Genomic DNA, 12,586 nt, shown 5'->3' with positions numbered 1-12,586 from the left:
CTGTTTTGTTTTGTTTTGGTGAGGAAGATTGGCCCTGAGCTAACATCTGTGCCAATCTTCACCTATTTTATGTGGGACGCTGCCACAGCCCGGCTTGATGAGTGGTGCCAGGTCTGCGCTCCAGATCCGAGCCTGTGAACCCCGGGCTGCCCAAGCAGAGTGCACGAACTTAACTCTGCCACCAGGTGGGGCCCACATTTCTGTTGTTTTAAGCTGCCCAGTTGGTGATACTTTGTTACCATGGCCCCAACAAACTAGTCACCATAGGTCCCAAGGTCACCTTATGATCCCATGTGGCACCTATGCTTCAAATAACACATCTGCATGCCAGCCACCAGGAAGGAGAAAGGAAGAAGAAAGGAAGAAGCCGCAACCCTCCCCTGATGGACACTTCTAAGATGTTGTACACGTCGTCTCCACTCTCGTTCCCTTGACCAGAGTTGAATCACCCAGTGATATGTGCCCAGCTAAACATGGTAGGATTTATTAGTATGGAAAAAGAGGAGAAGGGAAATTGGGGCATAATATTGCACGTTCCAGAACAACCAACCTGCCTCTACTAGATGTTTCTGGTCCCCAGGTCCCCTCTGATGGAGCCAGCATCGCCATCCTTTCCCTGAGCAGCACCCCACCTTGCTGGCTGCCTTCCTCCCTAGCTCCAAATTCCCTTCTGTTACGGGGCACTTCAGGTCAGCCCCAGCTCCCACCTTAAACCACATTCCCCACACCCACCACAGTGCTCAGAGGCAAAAGGCTGTGGGGAGCAGCACCCAGCCTCCTGGGAAGGCAGAGCACTGAGACCTTGGGTTCTCAGCAGCTCCTCGCCCACCCTCACCCCAACCAACTTATCCAAGTATTTCTGCCAAATGAATCCAGTGCTCGGCCTACGAGACAATCCGGAGAAAGAAATTTCTTTCACTGCCATACAAATGAGACCCTGTCATCTTTCCAGCCTGGCTTTGGTTGGTTGGACTTTACCACTCATGGCCCAGCCTGGAAACCTTCAAACTCAGAGCATCTCCTCCTCCGCCCCAACCAGCCAATAGGCCCAGAGAAAGGATGCTGCCGTGTCCCAGTAGCTCATGCTTCTCCAGCCCAGGAGTTCAAAAGGGGTGGAATGAAGGGTCCCTCCCACGGACTCCTCTCACCCTCCACCTGTTTTCTCATGTGGTCCCGTTGACTCTAGAGCTTCTGGTCAGCAGTCACACAGATGTGCAGCTCCAAGATGGGACTCTGCTGCTGGCAGCGCCTGCTCCGAGCCGGGACCGGCTGTACCCTGCAGCTGGTGGAGCTGGAAGGCGGCTGCTGGGTGGTCACCCGCAAAGGGGGAGGGAGGCACGATTTTGACATGTTAGTCCCACTGCTGGGACGCCGAGGCGCAGAGGGCGGATGTCCGAGCCTCGGATGGTTGAGTATTTGATGAATCTGCCCCTTGTGTTGGCACCCAGCATTCTGGTATCAGCTTCCTGGATGTACCCAGACCTCAGCAGGCTGACCTTGACCCTGCAGACTGACCTCTGTCATCTCTGCCCTGGGCCCCCAGCTGGGCCATATTTGCCTGAACCCAAGGGATGCACAGAGTTCATCTCACTTTTCCTGGACAGCTTCTCAGCCCCTACTCAAAGCAGGGGCTGCAAATACTCAGGGGAGAGGGTGATTTAACTCTATTTACCAGAAACTTCTGAGCCTGGGCAAGATGCTGCTACACTGACAGCTACTCAAACATCTCTGCCTACTTCAGCACCTCCCCCCAGAATCTTGACAGGCCCTCCTGGGACCTGGTCCAGGCCTGGAGTCAGAGGAGAGCTAAGCCACTCCCCTGTCTCACAGCGGGAGGGAGGAGAGGTTTGCAGAGCTGGAGGCCGGGCGTGTCTGGGTCCCTCCTCTTCCCCTCCTTGCTCCCCGAGCACTGTCTCTTGGACAAGCAGAGTGGCCTGGGATGGAGCCGGCTCTGCCCAGAGACCTGTGTGAGTCCAGACTCTTCCTTGCAAGTAAAGTAATCAGCTTGAATCACACTCAGCAAAGGAGCCTTTACCCTATGCTTGCAGGGGTGTTGTAGAAAGTGGAGGGCACGGTGCAGCCGCCGCAGGAAGGACTGGATCAGACGCTAAGGGCCCCAGACTCCAGGGAGAACCCTGCCACCTGGCTTAGCCCCGTGCAGGGCACCACCCACTGCTGCCGGGTTCCCGTTACAGGCCTAGCCACATAGGGAGCGGACTGTCAGTCCCAGGCCCACACAGAGTCCCACGCAGATCCCAGAGGAGAAGAGAGACAGCACACACTGCTGGAGTCTTCCTTCCAGCTCCCAGTGAGGCCCGCTCCACCTCTGACTTCCTTGTGATGCAAACCAACAAAATCTCCTTTGGCTTAAGCTGTTTTCAGACAGGTTTCTGTCACTGTGCATGGAGGAGTCCTGGTCTGACTTTGTAAGGAAATGAGGCCAGAGAGAAAGGGCAGAGGCCTCCACAAAAGAGAGAGAGCTTAACAGTTGAGCAGACAGCTTGTAAGGAGGAGAGAGCTTGCAATGAGGGAAGGCGAGGTCGGCCTGGGCTGCTGTACCTGAGGCAGCTCCAATGTGTCTGCGCTGACTTCCTTCCCAGGGTCAGGGGCTGGGGGCCAGGGGACAGCGTCAGGAGAGGGTGGCCTGGGGCCGGTGATGAGACGAAAACAGTGATGCCCAGGCCGCCCGGGTGGGGACTGTCTCCGCTCCAGGACGCGTGTGATTTCTGGGAACCTCTCCGCGCGCTCTGACCGCCGGGCTGGCACAGCCAGAGGCCGGGTTCCTGGAAGTGACGGCCTGGGGAAGGCGGGGGTGCGCGGGCGGCCAGGCAGGGGCAGATTTTCCGCCCGGGCCGGGGCTCAGGTCGGGCTGGGGGTGGGGTGGGGCTTCTGCCTTAAGACTCTACCGAAGACCCCGGCTGACCCCGTCCTTCCCAGGCCAGAGGTCACTGCAGTGAGCCCCGACCCAAGATTCGGGTCCCTGGGTGAAAACTCCTGCGGCGTGTTGCTCGCTCCTTGGGGCGGAGCGGCGGCGCCGATGACCATCAGCGCTGAGGCGCCCCGGGTGCGGCCGCCGCTCCACCTGGTCCCCGCGGGGGCGGGCGGTTTCGGGGCGGCTTCCTCCGGCGGCGCGGCCGGCTCCTCCCGCGGAGAGATTTATCCCCGGCGGCTCGGGGGGCGCGGGTCTCCCCTCGCAGAGCCCGGATCCGCGCGCCAGGCCCCGGGGGATGCTCGCTGCCGCGCTCGCTCTGTTCCGCGGTCCGGCCTTGGGACTTGAGAGGCACCCGGAGCTCCACCCGAGACCCTTCGGTCCAGCGGTTCCCACACTTGACGTGCCCATCCGAATCTCCCAGAGTTCTGGGCCCCACCCCCAGAGCTTCTGATTCGGCAGGTCCGGGCGGCGCCTGATAATTTGCATTTCTTCCTTCCTTCCTTCCTTCCTTCCTTCCTTCCTTCCTTCCTTCCTTCTTTCCTCCCTCCCTCCCTCCCTTCCTTCCTTTTTTTTTTGAGGAAGATTAGCCCTGAGCTAACATCTGCCGCCAATCCTCCTCTTTTTGCGGAGGAAGACTGGCCCTGAGCTAACATCCGTGCCCATCTTCCTCTACTTTATATGTGGGATGCCTGCCACAGCATGACTTGTCAAGCTGTGCCCATGTCTGCACCCGGGATCTGAACCAGCGAACCCAGGGTGAACCCGGGGCCACCCAGAAACAGAACGTGGGAACTTAACCGCTGTGCCACCTGGCCAGCCCCAGAACTTGCATTTCTAACAAGTTCCCAGTGCTGCCCGCTCCGGGGACCCCACTTGCAAAGCCAGTGGCCAGTGCTTACCAAGTCTCTCCTCACTGCCCATAATTTCACTTTTGGCTTTATAGGTCTGTCAGTAAAAGGCTTCATCCCAGGGGCAGAAAGGCGTTCTACATCTTATCCTTGACCTCAGGTTCAGCTGAGTTCATGGGTCATTCAGTATTGGTGGGGAGAAGGGTAAAAAGGGAGATTTAATATTACTGTGTGCACCTTATATCATCACGAATTATTCTCTTTATTGTAAGATTAATCAATAATTTATTGAGTAACTCAGTGATGACTTTGTCTTAGCCACGCCTCCGTCTAGTCCATATGGAGGTCTCACTGTGAAAGCAAGAATCATAACGTCATGTTGCTTTAGGACAAGTAGGACTGGTGGTTAGGCTAAGACAACAGTGAGCTCGGGACATGCTTCCTGGCTCACAGGAATCCCTTCTGCAGCGTTCCAAACATCCAAGACAGGGACAGCCACAGCACTAAAGATGTTCTGTGTGTGCCATGTCCTGCTGGTCCTCAAGGTGTGTTGACCTGCCAGGAAACCACCCAAATGCAGTCACTTTGGCATCTACTCTTCCAGTTCAGACCAACATACCACCCTCTGTGCTCACATCAGATGCCTGCCATAGGCGTTTTTAAACTTGCTTAGAAATTCGTGATATTCCACACTAAAAATCTTGTGTCTGTATCTAGGAACACGACTGATGAGAGCCCCACTGATCTTTTGCAGAAGTGTACTTGCTTTGAAAAGATCTTGGCTACAGGTTTGCTCTTTGGGAAGTCCATTTTAAGGGCTGGGTCTTTTTACCAGCCTCATCCAGGTCACAGAACTACTGGGGGCTGTGATGTCACTCACATCCCCGGACAGGGCAAGGGAGGACAGCACCGAAGGCCAGGACAGATACTCTAGTCTCCCCCCTACTTTCAGGCCTCCTCTGCTTTCCTGCTCACAGACAGCTCTCTTAGGAGATGTCTATACCCACCTGGGTGTGCTCTCCTTCCAAGAAACCAAAGAGCCCTTGGAGACACCAAGACCCACGTCCTCTCTCTCTATGTGGACTCCAGGCTGAGAAGACCGATGGATATGAAGCCCCAATACATTATGAGTTTTGGGCCGTGACCAAAATCCAACTTTCCTGGAAGGAAATATTTATTGCCTGAGCAACATCTTGCAGTAGTTTGTCTTTTGATTTGTGCCTGGTATTTCAGTATGTTCCTGGTCCAACCCTCCGATTAGATCCAGGCCCTGCACTTGCTCAGAGACACGCTCCTGGTCTGAACTCCCCCTCCAGGGCCTCCAGACAAGGCAAGCAGAGCTCAGTGCAGTTGGCTCCCAGGTTTGTCTGAGTGGGTCAGCCTTAGACGGCTTAATTTAGGTGGCTTCACCCTCTGTAACTCAGGGGGTGCCGTTTACCAGCTCCCTCTCTTTGGAGGGTTGCACCTTCTTTGTCTGCTTGTGGTCTTGGCTCTTTACTCTTCAACAGAGACAGCATCCAGCCAGCTGCAAAGACGAATTAATTCAAGGGCACAGAGATGCACGGCTTCTCACCCCTAAGGTATGCAAGAGCTGGGGCCCACAGAGGGCTATCAGCTGCAGAAGACTCAGATTGGTCCCCCCCGGATGCAGACCTCTTTGATGTGCCTTTGATGTCCAGTGCAAGGCTGGTTCGCTCTCCTGAAGTGTTCTGCATATTCCGAGAATTGAATTTGGGGTCGAGTTTTTCCCAGCAGCAATATCTTGACAATCCTAGAATCTGAGTGATGGGTTTATGCTGATTCATTAAATGATTCTCTCTACTTTGGCATATGTTTGAAATTTTCATAATTAAACATTTTAGAAAGTCATCTTGCGGCCATTGGCAGTATGTGTCCCACTTTGGGAAAACAGGGGTGATCAGATAAGAACCTCCCATTTAGGGCCAATGGGATGCTTCGGTAAGTCCTAAGACTCGGGAAGGTAAGGCAGCTGGTTCAGTGCCCTGCTCTGAACTCATGGAACATACAGAGCAGAGCCAACTTGGGTACTGCCCAGATGAAGCTTCAGAACTAATCAGTTTTGCCTTTGTGACAAAAGTATTCTTTGTACTCACACCAGGACATATCAAACAGGTTAAATATAGTGAGTTTGATTTAGAGATTTTTCCAATTTAATACCTGTATTAAGCATCACACGAGTGTTCCCGGATTTGAACGAAGTCTTCACATAAATTATGACTAAGGAATTATAGCAGTTTAAATATTTATTAACTGTGTCTAGCCATATCTACTTGTTTCAGTATCATCCACAGTCACAGAGATGTTATAATTCAGAAGTCAACCCAGATCTTTGACAACTTGAGCTGCTGGTAAGAAGCTATCTCTGGATTTATTATAAGAAAACAAACTTATATTGTTTAATTAATAATAAACTCCTTTGTTGAAGCCACTTTTAATTGATATGACATATGTAGTAATTATGTCTGTAACAGTCAGGCCTCTTTTTGTTGCAATCAACAGAAACCCAATTTGAACCAGTTTAAATTAAAAGGATGGTCGATTGGAAGGATGCTGGGGGAGGGGTGTGTGGCCCACAGAATGGACAGAGGAGCTTCGAGAATGAGGGCAGCTCCAGGGGAATTCAGAGTCTGGGACCAGAGATTTGATGCCCTCAACGTTCTCTTTGCATCTCTCTGGGTGACAGCTTCATTTTCTCTGGCTTTTCCATGTGGTGAAGGACATGGCTGTGTTCCGTCCTGGGGTCTCATTTTATAATGACCTGACCACACTTCAACAGAAAAATCTCAAGGAAAGACTCTCATTGGCTCAGCTTGTATCACGTGCCCATCCTGAACCAACCACTGTGGCCAAAGGGATAAGTGGTCCCGTCTGGCCCATGTGCCCATCCCTGTGGCAAGGGGAGGGAGAAGTGGGGTGTGTTACCAGAAGAGAGAGGGGTGCTGGGCAGACAAAGATAAGAGCCACCACAGTGAACACAATCCTGGCAATTAGGCAAATACACTTGGAACAGAAGCAAAGCAAGAGTGGTTTTTACAGTAGCTAAGAGCCCAGGGTTCAAAGGCACATGAACTTGGGTTCAGTCCTTGTTTTACCACTCCCCAGCTGTGTGATGTTTGAGGAGTTTCTTAACCTCGCCATGTTATTCATCTTGTCAAAGACAAAACAGGGACAAGTCAGGACACTGATTTTATTCAGCCTATTGCAATAAGGAGAGTACCCCAGATCAGACATCAGTGTCTAAAAACACAGGGTGGTTTTACCTTAGACTTGCATATGGAGGGGAAAAAGTTGACAGGTTTACAATTTACAGTTGGGACGGTTTTGCAATCAAAGGAAGTCTCAGTCAATTAGCTGAACGGGAAATGTTTATCTCTGTGTCTAACCAGTTTTGGGGTGGTGGGGGGGGGGGCACAGCACAAACAATTCTTAGCTAATCAACTATGAGATGAAGAACAGGAATTTGAAAGGTCTATGTCTGGCCTTGTCAGCAGGTTCAGGCAAAAGGGGAAAGGTCTGTGGCCTGTCACAGAGAAACGAGGGAGTCATCCGTAGTCTTATGAGAGTCACAAGAAGAGTGGACAGAAGTCTTAGTCACATGGGAAGGGTAGTTCTTTTTGGCAAGCCGCTTCCCAGAACACAAAAGGGTAGGGGGATTTCTGAACCATCACTGTTTTCCAGGAGCACAGGGCTCAGGTAAAGTACAACATCGTTAATCTGTAAAATCTTGAAAATATTATCCATCTCATAGTTGTGGTGTGAAGATTAAATAAAATAATCTATGTAATTCATTTAGCGCAATGCTGGGCACACATAGGGTTGCCATATTTAGCAAGTAAAAATATGGGACAATATCATGTCCTGTATGCACAATAAAATAAGGCAGTATTTGGGATACACTTTTACCAAAAACTTATCTGGAATTAAAATGTAACCGGGTGTCCTGTATTTTCTCTGGCAACCCCTGGCGCATAGTGAGTTGACCATAAACGCTAACTTTTATTATTATGAACGGGGAGATTTGTTTTCAATACATATTACCTGGACAGGATGTCTCTTCCTACGAAATATTTTTCTTTAAATACAGTCTCAGATCTCAAAAGAGCACTGGTGGGGCTGGGGGCTGGGGAGACGGCGGCCACAGACCATCTCAGGGCTTCTTCAAAGGCAGGCTTACCTTCCTTCGCCATGCCCTCTTCCCTGTCTCTGGCCTTGGTGGTCTCCACCTTCTCGAAAGCATGGAGATGGAAACACGGAGACTCCCATCACAGAGCCTCAATGTCTGGAGGGGAGAGATTTTCTCCATCTCCAGCCACCTCCCCAGCCTTCAGCCCAGAGCTGGGCAACACGCAGGTGCTCCTTGAGCGCCGATGAAATTCAGTTCAAAAGCACCACGTGCAAGGGGAGGGAGGATCTGCGCTTGTTTTATTTTTTAAAACCCAAATTTCACGTGGGGACAAAAGAGTTTCTCTAAAATCCCCGGAAACTGCTGCAATGGGGTGGAAGCCTGGTGCCTGGAGCTTTAAGGGCGATCCTGGGCGACATTTTTGGTTTTAGGGTGGCTCTGGGTCGCTCCTGTAAAATGGGAATAATGATGCCCATCTTCTTCCACAACCACCACACTGTACTGTCATCTTCTCGTCGCTGGTTCTGTTTTCCCTGTGATACGACGAGCTCCTTGAGGCTGGGGGTTGAGCCTGGTCCGGCTCATCCCCAGAGCCGGGCACAGCGCCAGGCGGGACGTTTGAAGAAAGGAACGAATGTGAACTTGTGGCGAGGAGGAGGGGAGACGCTGTCACAGCCAGCTGACTCTGGACCACGAACCCTTTCACTTCTCCGCCGGGAAGCTTCCGGCCCCAGCTCGCTACGCTCCGGCCTTTGCTCCCAGGATGCTCCGCGCCGGCCGCGCCCCGTGATTGGCTGCGCTGCCCCACGTGACTCTGGGCTGGCGGCGGCGGTTGCCGAGGCGACTGCTGGAGCGGTGGCGGCCGAGCAGCAGGTAAGCGTGTCCCCGCCGTCCCCGAGCGGGGAGGAGCAGTGGTGGGGTCCGAGGGCCGAGGCTGTGCTGAGCTGTCGCCCCGGAGGAAAACCCTGACGCGTCAGCGAGGCAGCCGCTGCCGGAGCCCCCACTTGTCGCCTGCGGTCCTGAACTCTTACTCAGGCTTGGGCCCGAGGTGGCCGCGTGGACATCCCAAGGACAGGCCCAGCTGCTTCCCGCAAGTAGTCCCTGATCTTTGCTGCAGTGGGCTAGATTTGGAGGGGGCCGTAAGTCGGCCGGCTGGGTAGTGGCGGCGCGAGCGGGTGGCCTGGGGCTTTTAGATCCGTCCTCCGTTATCTCCATCAGCTAACCCCTCTCCCCAGACACCCAGGTTAAGTCCAAACTTCATCCAGTGTAAGCAAAATCAGGATGCTTGTTATGCAGATTCGTCGTCCAGACAAATCGCGTAGCCTCCCCCTTATTCAACCAGCTTGTAGGCCCTAAATCCCACTTATATAGAAATTCAGAAGCTACCACTGCAACCCTCAAGAGCGACTGAAGAAATTTCCTCTCGTTTCTGCATAAAGTAGAGCAGTAGTCCTCAAGCTTGAGTGTGCATTAAAGTCACCCAGGAAGCTTTTTTAAAATAATTTCTGGGCATCGTGCCTGCCGTGGTGTTCAGTAAGATCAGGGTGGTGCTAGGAATTTCCAATTGCACAAGCATCCCGGGTGATTCTGATTCAGGTGGCTCAGACTTTGGGGTAATACTGTGTAGTGGTTAATATCGGTCTGGATTTAAGTTCACACTGTCACTGAGTTATTGGGAGCACCTTAACCTCCCTGAGCCACCGTTGGGTCGTCTGTAAAAGGAGAATATAAATCATATTCATCTGTCAGGTTTATTGTGAAAATTAGATGCGAAGCATTTTTCACCTTACTTGACGTACAATAAACCCTCTATAAATGAACCTATTATGATATAAAGATTTAGAGAGAATTCTGTAAGTTCTAAGGATGTCACACTAGTAGAATACCCAGTAGTGGCTCATTCTTATTCAAATGATGATCTTGAAGAACTTCTCTGAGAAAGTGATGTTTATTAAGCACAGGAGTTAGCCAGGTGAAGAAAGAGAGGGGGAAAAGTGGTCCAGGCAGAAAGAACAAAATGTGCAAAGGCCCTGAGGTAGGAAGGAACTTGAGTTCTCAAGAACAACACAGTTTACTTGTTCCAGGGGCTTCAAAAATGCTGTTCCCTCTGCTTGGGCTTCATTTATTCATCAGATGTCTTGGGTGCCTATCATGACTACCAGGCACTCTACTGGATTCTGGAGATGCAAAACTTACATACACCTCCCTGCCTTTGCAAACAGGGTAGTGAGGATAACAGTAGAAGTAAATGTAGGGTGCAGAGGTGCCTCAGAGGAGAGAAAATTGCCTTGATGAGGAAGGGGAGGGGTTCATGGAAGACTTCCTGAGGGAGATCAAGTCTGGACTAAGTTGGTGTGTATGATGAGTCAAGTTTGCCCCTGAGGTGGGGCGAGTGCATCAGACAGAGGGCTTGGAGTCGTGAAAGAGCGTGTTGTATGGGAATGGCCAGGAGTTCACTATTGGTGGGGCCTAACATGGGGAAGTGGTAGAAGAGAGCAGGGTAGAAGAGAGAGAGCTGGTCCCGAGAAAGGTTGGAGAGGTGAGTGGTCCTCTGACAGCAGCTGTCTTTCTCCTGCACCTTGTCTGGCAGGCCTGGAGGTGATGGGCAGGGTAGGTGTCCTCCCTGTTCCCCATTGCTACTTCCAGATCACCGCCCCCCTTCCTTTGAAGGACATGCCGTGGGCTTTACCACTTGCCTCCCTTCCTTGAGGCGATCACCTGTCAGGGGGCACAGCTGTTTCCCTTGAAGACTGTGGCACCTGGCTCACTGTCTGCCTCTCCAGCTCCTCCATTTCATTTGGGAGATTTCAGCATCCTGTCTACTCCATTTCTTCATCCTCCATGCTTCTAGGCATCTTTTCTCTGCATCCTCCTCATCCACCCACTTCTGTGGTTATAAAGTTTTTATTACTACAACACCTCCAAAATCTTGATTTCTAGCACCCATCCCACTCTCTGTCCACCACCTTCTGTCTTTCAAGCTCTCTTTAATGTGCCTCGGAAGCAGGTCTTTGGCCCCATTACTTTCTCACTACCTTACAAGCCCCTTATGCACCTCCTCTCCCTGTATCCTTAACGTAGCTTAGCTTCATGCTCCACCACTGTTAAACTTGTTTCTCTTTCCCCTCTCTTCTGGAAAAACCTCACCTTCGTTAATCCAACTCAGACAGCGGAAAGTGGCTGAGAAAACTGCAGAATCGTGCAGACTGGTTCCATTTTGGATTTGAGTCCATAAGTCTTAGGCAGACTCTTGATACTAGAAATCCTGCTGTGTTTCCAAAATCCGTTTAGTTCCCACTGCCCTTCTTGTCAAATGGTCAACATGCTTTTTACTCTCAGCCGATCTTGTTTCTTGTTTTACTTTTCATCGCTAAATCTGTCCATTTCTGTGGTCAGTACCCATAGCCTCCACCTCCCTCCATGCCGGGGGATGTACTGTCTCTGCCCCTGTCTAAGGCCTGACCCTCCATTGGACGCTGGGTGCGTCAAGGACATTGTTTCCTTAGCCATCTCCTCTCTCTTCTTCCCCATCTATTTTTCCTTCTCTAACTGGGTCATTCCCATCAACCCACAAACATGCTGCTTACAATGTTTTCCTTCTTAAAGAAACCTCCCGTTTCTTTCCAGCCACTGTGTTGTCTCTCCTCTCCTTTTTGTGACAGATCTCCCTGTTTCTCCATTCTTACTTCCCTTTCTCTCTTCAACCTTTCCAGTCAGGCACATGTCCTCATTGCTCTTAGCAAAGTCACCATCCGGCTCCATTTTACCAAATCCAGTGATTAATTCTTCTGTCCTCCTTTCCACTTGACCAGTCAGTTGCAGTCGACATGGGAAACGCCTTCACTTGGCCTCCACGGTGTCACGGTCTCCTGGTTGTGTCTCACTGACAAGTTCTCTGTTCTTGCTTAGTCTCTTGCTGGCTGCTCTGCTCCCCCTGACCCCTCAGTGCCTGAGTGCTCCACGTTCAGAGGTGTGCCTTTCTCTTCTCACTACGCTTTCTCCCTGGGGGGGTCACATCTGTTTAGGATACTCAGCTACTGAAACGCCATCTTTATGCTGATGACTTCCAAATACTTATCCCCAGCTCCTGCTTCTCCCTTTACTCAGACTCATATATCCACCAACGTTCTCAGCACCCCCACTTGCATGTCTAATAGGCAGGTGTATGGCCAAAACAGAACTCGAGATTCAACTCTCAGGCTGTCCCTCCCAATTTCCCCCAGGTCAGCACCTCGTTGCCTCCCCCGTCTGCCCGGCTCTCCTCTCGCTACACCCCCGTACCTCAGCACTCCAAGTCCCTCTTCCCCAGATCTGGGAAGTGCTCGCTTCCTCACATCACTGCTCAAACGTCATGTTCCCAGGGAGGCCTTCTCTGACCACCCTATCGAAGTAACCCCAGACCCCTCTCCTCCAGGCTCTGTCTCCTTCCTTGCTTTATTTTCTTCATATCTGAAACTATTTCCATTCTATTTTTGAGCACCTGCAGTGTGCCAGACACTGGCCTAGGCACTGGGGATGCCAGGGGAACACGTGTCCTCATGGAACCCATATCCTGGGTGGGGAACGACAGTGAGCAGGTACGTTAATGAGGGATGTTCAAGTCAGGTGTTGGTTAGTGCTGTAGAGAAAAATAAAGCAGGACAGAAGGCTAGGACGTATTGG

The 12,586-nt window shown here is 51.6% G+C and overlaps 1 protein-coding gene across 8 annotated transcripts in view; it reads left to right on the top strand.

Moving 5' to 3' along the window:
- Positions 1 to 8,671: 8,671 nt before the first annotated feature.
- Positions 8,672 to 12,586, top strand: part of ARMC9 (armadillo repeat containing 9) — a 135,941-nt gene continuing 132,026 nt past the window's right edge. For all 8 annotated transcript variants that reach the window (XM_014836059.3, XM_014836056.3, XM_070489425.1 and 5 more), the window contains exon 1: positions 8,672 to 8,797. The gene's annotated coding sequence lies outside the window, so the exon portion shown is untranslated. The remainder of the gene's footprint in view (positions 8,798 to 12,586) is intronic.

Source organism: Equus asinus, chromosome 19, assembly GCF_041296235.1.
Source record: "Equus asinus isolate D_3611 breed Donkey chromosome 19, EquAss-T2T_v2, whole genome shotgun sequence".
Classification (NCBI taxonomy): Eukaryota; Metazoa; Chordata; class Mammalia; order Perissodactyla; family Equidae; genus Equus; species Equus asinus.
Note: the sequence above shows the minus strand (reverse complement) of the source record. Positions and strands in the feature narration are given on the sequence as shown.